At 37.5% G+C, this 8,534-nt stretch overlaps 2 long non-coding RNA genes across 2 annotated transcripts; both read left to right on the forward strand.

Annotated features, from left to right (window-relative positions):
* Positions 1–3,065: 3,065 nt before the first annotated feature.
* Positions 3,066–3,800, forward strand: LOC118566217. Its single transcript, XR_004932886.1, has 3 exons — positions 3,066–3,242; positions 3,374–3,655; positions 3,740–3,800. It is a non-coding gene; the product is annotated as an uncharacterized LOC118566217 (long non-coding RNA).
* Positions 3,801–3,876: 76 nt separating this feature from the next.
* LOC118566216 lies at positions 3,877–5,834 on the forward strand. The gene is made up of 4 exons (XR_004932885.1): positions 3,877–3,970; positions 4,089–4,178; positions 4,393–4,424; positions 5,573–5,834. It is a non-coding gene; the product is annotated as an uncharacterized LOC118566216 (long non-coding RNA).
* The last annotated feature ends 2,700 nt before the right edge of the window (positions 5,835–8,534 follow it).

An 8,534-nucleotide genomic window follows, 5' to 3' on the forward strand; every position in this document is an offset into this window, starting at 1 on the left:
GACTTATTTTGGATCTCCTGCCTTTCTTGTAGTTTTGTGTTTGGATTACTCACCGCCTTGACGTCTCGTTCGACGAACCAGCTTCCAAGAATCCCTGAAGCTCAGATGTTGCTCTGGCATTCCCGCTCGTACTCTCTGGATGTTACCCAGCTGGGCTCGAGGTTTCCCTTCCCTGGATTCTGCTGGTTCCCTCTGATCTCTAGTCAAACCGTCCGTTTGTCGTGGCTCGCTTCGGATCCCTCGTCACCTTGCCATCAGTCCGCCCTCCAGCTGCTAACCACCGGCCATCCTCGTGAACACTCGGCCTCAGAGTTTCCCTCACCTTCCCCTCCCCGGTTAGATTCGCTCAACTAAACAGTAAGCAGCTCGGCTTCTGGGATTTTCTATCTGGTTTAGTCTTTCGTAAACGCTCTTCCCACAGTTCCTCCGGCATTGACGTTCAGACCTCGACGGATCTCCACACCCGTGTGATCCTTGTACCTGAACTCTTTAATAAACACCTTTAAACTGCACTCTGTCTTTCGTATTGTGTCTTCATGTGGGCAAAACATATAAAAACATGACATGTTTCTTTTTTTTGTTTGCTGGTTTATGCTAAGGAGGTTCATAAAACAATTATTTGAAACTTTAAACTGTCACTGTCAATATTTCTTTTTTTTTATGAGGAAAACCAAATCCTTTTCTAATAATTACCCGTGTTAGTGGTACCATGCTGTGGTAACGTTCATTGCTGGTTATTTCTGAGATTAAAGACATTTTATGCTGCATGTTAAAGCTGAAACTAACTCACCACATGAATTAAACATCTAATGTCACTTATTTACTGATGCTACAGTAGAGGCTGTCTGGATCAAAGGTAGGCTGAGCAGAAGCAGTACGTCGCAGGGTCAGGGACCTAAAAAAATAAATATTACAACAAAATACAGATGCATTATGTTTACTTTCAAACTGAAAGTAAACTGTCTGTTGGTATATTGGCATTTAAAGAAAAGTAAGGTTATATTATATTTAAATACTGATAGAACAACAAGATTTCAAGAAAAGTCAAAATGTGATAAGAGTTTGCCCTTCTCTGCACAAAGGTGTGGTTTTAATACAAAGGAAGAAGAAAACCACCAGAGCAACAGCTTCTATCTAAAGCTTTGACTGCTGGATGAAACTAACAGCTCACTGACCACAGATATAAAAGCTGTAGAGTTGTTAAATTAATATGTATACAAAAGTACAAAACTTTAAATAAAAACAGTTGCATGGAGAACCGCAATTGGATGTTAAAATTTTTGTTTTTATTTAGAACAAATGGTGAATGTGATACAGAGAGAAGTCATGATGAGGAGGTAACACCTCTCAAACCACACAGCCCCTCATATATTCATCTGTTTCCTCTTTAGACTCTGAATTATTTGTGAACTTGTCAGCCAGAGAGACGGAGAGGAACAATGATCACTGCTAGAAAGAGACAAACATCTTTATTTCTGATACTGATGTTTCACCTAACAGGTAAGAACTAAATATATTATCTTTCCTGAGACAATGTTTCTAGAGACTTAGCAGCAGATGAATGTCTAAAATGATCCTCACACTAAGGCAGTGATTCTCAAATGTTTTCTATCAGAAGGAAAAATCCCCCCATCCCAAAATAATTGGTAAAAAATGTAACTCTTGTGAAATGTTTTTACATAACAATGGTTTCTAACAACCAGACTCAACATTGCCACACTTTTTTTTAACAATATATTAACAATATAAACAGATTTTAGTCCGACTCGTACCTGTCAACTTTTAACTAGCTATTAACCTGATATGCCAAAAAATGTGAATACATAATTGATACTTTATTCATCTCACAATGGAGAAATTCACTTCTGCATTTAACCCATCCTCTTGGGGAGCAGTGGGCTGCCATGTGTGGCGCCCGGGGAGCAATCTGGGGTTAAGGGTGTCATGAACTGGAGTGGAGATGAACCCGGTATTCAATCAGACACTTAAAGTAATGCTTGACATGATTTATTGAAGAGACGATGAGGATGGATCAGGCAGGTGTACAGAAAAATAGTCCAGAGCCGAGTTCAAAGCGGTAATCCAAGCAAAAAACCATAAATGTAAACAGGGTGCAGGCAGACTCAAAAAACAGAATAGGATCAGGTAATCAGGCAAAACACAGAATGCTGGATGGTTCTTACCACAGGGAAACAGGAGGCATGAGCAATGAGACATGTGTAAAGTTCCGGCAACAAACAGAAAACTGAGGAGGGTTTAAAAAGGCAGCAGGACAGGTGAAACCAAGTGGCTCTAATTAACTAGGACAGGTGACAGTGATCAAAGAAGGGGAAGTGACTGAGAGAAACACAAGCTTTAATAAAAACTAACAGAGAAGACCAGATAACTAAAACAGTAAACAAGCTAAACATGACTCCAACACAATAAAAAACTAGAAAGAGAACTAACCCTTAAAGCAGGAAAGCTAACTTAACCAAAATATCAACAAGAACCAGAACAGAACATTACAAAGGGTCTTGCTCAGGGACCCAAGAGTGCAGGCGCTGGGGGTTGAACCGGGTACTTGCATCCTTCTCTGAGTGCAAGCGCGCTGCTCTAACCACTAGGCCAACACTCCCCCAAGCCTTATTATTAATAAACTTCTATTACATGAAGTTTTGTACTTTTCAGGAGTTAAAAGTATTCCTCATACTACTCACTGCAGGTACAGAACAAACAGCAGGAGGTGCTTTTCATCACGTTTGGAATGATTTAGAAGGCTTGTTTAATATGACCAAAAGAAAATGTTGTGGGCCCTCCACAATACCTTTGTGCCCCCCAGGGACCACACCCCAGTATTTAAAAGCACTACACTAACGGAACAGAAGGGTCATTGTTGTATTTATTTATTCTTTTTTCTGTCCACTTTCTCTCAGCAGTAGCAACTGGACAAGGTCTGTTCTTGACAGTCAGAGTTGGTGATGAAGTCACTTTGTCTTGTGGAAATGTAAAATATACCAGGAATAACTGTGAAAGCATCATCTGGATATTCAGTTGTAACATCCAAACAGTGACACTTCTTGAAGAAGGACAGATTCACAAGGATGCAGCAGCTAAATCAGACAGACTGAGTGTTACAGCAGACTGTTCTCTGGTTATAAAGAAGGTCTCAGTGGAGGATGCTGGTATTTACACCTTCAGACAGTTTATAAATGGACAACAACAAGGACCAGACTCTTACATTTATCTGTCTGTTGTTAACAGTGAGTATTTATATCATCACACTGATAAGAACCAACCACCCAATAACAAGCTGAGACATGATCAGAAACATAAAAACAATATAACTAATCTTCCTTTTCCTGCTTTTGTCTCATATCTCCATCTTCATCAGTGGTTAAACAAAACCAGAAAGATAAAATCCTCTTAATCTGCTCTGTGATGGAATATGGCTACTGTAGTCACACAGTGGAGTGGCTGAAGGAGGGAACAGAGGAAAAGTTTTCAGACCAGGAGAAATCAGGACAGTCCTGCTCTGCTACTGTGACGTTTCCAGCATCTGTCCGTAACTCAGAGTCAAACCTTCCTCCATTCCTAAAGTGTAAAGTGACACATAGTTACACTAACAAAGAGCAGCTGTTTGACTTCAGGCTTCAGTCCTCTGGTGGGAGAACAGGTGAGAACATTTTCATGAACTGTGGTTCCTTATCTAATGGTTAAGTGTTAACATTATTTTTTATTCTGTTGAATTCCCTTAAAGATTCAACATCAACAACAACAAAACAGGCCACAATAAAAACAATCACCACCACACAACCACCTACAACTAAATCAACAAGAAGGTCAACAACAAAGGCAACAACTACAACAGCCACAACAACAACACAACCAGCAACAACTATATCAACTACAACAGCAGAACCATCAAACAAATGGACCTCTATGGAAATAAATCCATCTACAAATATCAACAACTTATCAGAATTTCATGGTGAGGCTGTTATTTCTTGAAGCTCAGAGCCTTAATATTAAATTATTCATTGCAGGTTTGGTTTGGCCTTTTTGTTGATCAATGATTGTGTGGATCTAATAATTATTTTTCCTTACAGGTTGGTGTTGGTCGTTCATCATTCGTCCCTTTTGTTTGGCAGTGATGATAATAACTGTTCTGGTGATCAGCAGATGGAAGAAAACAAAAGGTAAAAACATTTTTTGTTTATTAGAAATTTATCTTGCTGGTGTAATTTTTTTTAATTTATAAGATTATATAAAAAACAAGGAATTATTACATTAAGACTGTTAACATACACACACCAACACAGATAAATATTCTTGTAAATGATGATCATTAGAAAACAGACATGAATGAAGCTTTCACAGCATAAAACTGAACCTAAATCTGCGTCTTTTCAGGAAATAAATCAACAGAGGAAGAATAAAGTCAAGTGAGTGAATCACTGAATAATTATATAGTTGTTTCAACTGGAAAGTCACAGTTAAGTTGATATTGTTGTTTGTTTTTTCACTGGGGTAAACTTTGAAGTCACTTGACCTTGTTGCAAGCCAATGTAAATTAATTAGCCGAATAAAACGTAGGACTGTGTTGTGGGAAATAATAACTTATTCCCCAGTTACTTATTGAATAAAAGGAAACAGTGAAATGATCAAGTTCCAGCATTTTATTGAGAATCAGAGCAGGGATTAAAAATAATTGCACCCACAGCCCATTGCAGCCTTCAACCCTGATCTGCCCAGACTCTCACTCTGATTCTGACTGACTCCCAGCTATTGTACCTTGCTAAACCAGGCTGCAGTTTAGTTGTGAGTCTTAACAAAAAACAACAACTCACAGTCTTAACATTTCCAATTCTGCACAGTAAATATGCAAACAATGACCGTGACGAAGCAGGCATCTAGGGGAGATTGGAGCAGATGAGCAGACCCTCACACCCACTGGGTGAGAAGTGACTTCTAGGAGCCAAGCTGTATTTTTCTGTAGGACTGTATCATCTGTATCATCTGTAGGAGTACATGAAGTAATCCAGCTGAGTACTCCCTCCAGGATGGTATTCCAGCTAAATAGAACACCAGGCCAGATGTGGCAACAATGAGGAGAAAAAAGATAGAGAGAACAGAAAGTTAAACTGAAATAACAGCAAATAACACATAACTGGAGCTTCTTAAGAGAACACAGCAGTGTGGGAGAAAGTAGCTTAGATGTCTTCCAGCAGCCTAAGCCCAGAGCGGCATAATTAAAGAGACAGCTCTGGATAAGTTAAGCCACTGTAACTATAAACTTTAAGATAAAGGAAAGGTTTGAGCCTATTAAAAGTAGACAGGGTGTCTGACCCAAACTGGGAGTTGGTTCCACAGGAGAGGAGCCTGATAGCTAAAGGATCTGCCTCCCATTCTACTTTTAGAGACTCTAGGAACCACCAGCAGACCTGCAGTCTGAGAGCGAAGTGCTCTGTTAGGAACATACGGGGTAATCAGAGCTCTGATATATGATGGAGCTTGATCACTAGGGGCTTTATACGTGAGAAGGTTTATTTTGCTCTTAAAGTGTCTTTTTTTGTTTAATGTTTCTTTTTAGGTCTCCGAAACTTTGACATACAGCTCTGTGAATAAAGCTTCTGCTCAGACTACCATTGATTCAGACAGCCTCTACTGAAGCATCAGTAAATATGTGACATTAAATGTTTTATAAATCAGGTGAATTATTTTCATTGTAAGCAAGCAGTATCAAAAGGGCTTTAATTCAGATTAATCTGACTACTTACAGATTGTTTTCCAGAGAATCAGTCTGGAAATACCACCACTGAGCAGTGAGTTCCTCTAGTGGAGAAAAGCCTAAAATACAGACCTTGTATGTATTGATGTACTTCTTCAAAACATAAATATTTTTTTTTTAACTAATGCTGTTTAAATAAAATTGAAGGCTTGAGCAATACATGTAAAACTGTCTTATTACGATATTGTCCAATTATATTGTTCTTCAATGCTTTATTGTACAACATGCATGACAACAACATTATAAATACCTATAAAGTTTTGTGGTTTCACACTTTAAAATGGCTGCTGAATATATTTCAAAAACGTCAGAGATGTTGAAGTTTAAATCTTAAAAAAGAAACCGACCTGCAGACCAGAACCCAGAGCTGCTCACATTCCCACAGTTAAACCAGCTGCGATATAAACAGAAACCATCACCTCACCAACCACAGACCATGCTGCATATCATCATCTTTAAGGTTAAAAGGTTCGTAATGTTCATGAGAAAAATAAAACCTGCAGGTTGTGTATGGTCACACGAGGAGATCTATATCCCACAAGCTTTAGCCCTTTATTCCATTATTTTCTCTAGATATTTTTATATAGGATGAACTAGATGGATGTGGTATTGATTTTTTTATGAAACCAGTACTAAAAAGCTTGTCAGATTAAAAAAGGACAGAGAGACTGATATAATAACAGATGTGAGAGACAGTATGAAGCTCCAGTTTTCATGACCCTGCTGTGTTGGTTTGCTTCTGGTTTCTCTATAAAGTCTCTGACCAGAGGATCCCTGCTGGAGGACGTGGCTGACCTGCAGCAGACAACACACCTGTCTGTTATTACTCTGATATGACTGATGGAGATTAGATCATGTAGTTTAGATCATGTTGAAGCATCAAGCATAATTATATAACTATTATAATTTCCTCGTTAGCTGGTTTTCATTCTTCAAGAGGACATTATTTTATCATATACTTATGTATAAACTCTTTTCATTATATGTCTCTTTTTGTTTGCTGGTTTTGGCTAGGGAGGTCAATCAAGCAAATGTTTAAAATATTATTAACCTTTAATCTTGTTAATCTGAGAAAAAATTGTGCTAAAAAAACATTATTTTTGTTGGTTTACATGATATCTTACAGTAAAACCAGAAGAATTTTTCTTTCCACAAATATACATTCTTCCCATTTTCTTTTTTTGCTGGTTTTAGCTAGAAGGGTTCATAACAACAAACCCACTGTCATTATTTCCTTATATATCCTGTTAATTTGCTGAGAAAAAGTTGCATCAGTGACAAAATGACAAATAAGAAAAACCAACTCCTTTTTCTAACTAGCCCAGTGTTAGTGGTACCATACTGTGGTAAAATACATTTTTGGTTATTTCTAAGAATTGTATCACATTGAAAGTATATTTTTTGGATAAATATTTGGAAAACATATTTGGATTCATCAGGATGTATGGATAATCAATTCCTTCAACAGGCATGTCGAAGGAATTGCCATCCAGGTTTGTCACATCAAACCTGGATGACATTCATTTTTCTCCTTTTAAATTCTGACAAGATAGAATATATCATATTTAGACCACAGTCCTTAAAAACAAACTTCTTAATCATTTAATCTGGATGGCATTAAATTGGCCTCTGGTAATAAAGTAGAAAATCTTGGTGTTATTTTTTTACCACTACATGTCATTTAAATCCCATATTAAACAGGTTTCCAGGTTTTCCTCTTTTCACCAGTGGAATATTGCCAAAATTAGAAATATTTTGTACAGGGGTGATGCTGAAAAACTAGTCCATGCATTTGTTACTTCAAGGCTGGACTATTGTAATTCTTTACTATCAGGAAGTCCACACAATGCAGTTCAAAGTCTTCAGCTGATCCAAAATGCTGCAGCAAGAGTTCTGATGAAAATCAACAAGAGGGATCATATTTCTCCTGTTTTAGCTTCCCTTCATTGGCTTCCTGTTAAATCAAGAATAAAATTTAAAATTCTTCTTCTAATGTATAAAGGCCTTAATAATAAAGCTCCATCATATATCAGAGCTCTGATTACCCCGTATGTTCCTAACAGAGCACTTCGCTCTCAGACTGCAGGTCTGCTGGTGGTTCCTAGAGTCTCTAAAAGTAGAATGGGAGGCAGATCCTTTAGTTACCTTTGAGAGAAAGTCACAGATGTGTTGTTTTATATCAAAGATTGACCTTTTCTGCACAAAGGCTTAGATTTAAAACGAAGGGAGAAGAAATCATCAGAGCAACAGCTTCTAAGTAAAGATTTGGCTGCTGAATGAAACTAACAGCTCACTGACCACAGATATAAAAGTCATAGAGTAGAAGAGTTGTTGTTAGGCATGTTAAATAAATATGTAAGCAAAAGTTCAAAACTAGAGAAGTAAAGCATTTGAATGGAGAGTTGCAATGGGATAAGTTAAAAAGTGGATGATCATTTTTTATGTTTCATTTTTATTTAGAAATACCAAATAATAAATAACAGATGTGGGACAGAGAGTGAAGTCATGATGAGGAGGTAAGATAAATAAGACTTTATTGATCTCACAGTGGAGAAATTCTTGTGTCACATCGGCTCAATGATCAAAAGAAGGTGCCAAAAGGAAGAAAAGGTGCATGAAGTATATAAAGTGCATCCACATATATACAGTTGATTGAGAAAAAAATAAAATAAAAAAGGAAATAAAGCAGAGATTTAGGAAGACTTATGTACATTCAAGGTGACTTATATACATATGGATTTTACGTTTTACATTAAAGTACCAG

This window comes from Fundulus heteroclitus, chromosome 15 (genome assembly GCF_011125445.2).
Source record: "Fundulus heteroclitus isolate FHET01 chromosome 15, MU-UCD_Fhet_4.1, whole genome shotgun sequence".
Lineage (NCBI taxonomy): Eukaryota > Metazoa > Chordata > Actinopteri > Cyprinodontiformes > Fundulidae > Fundulus > Fundulus heteroclitus.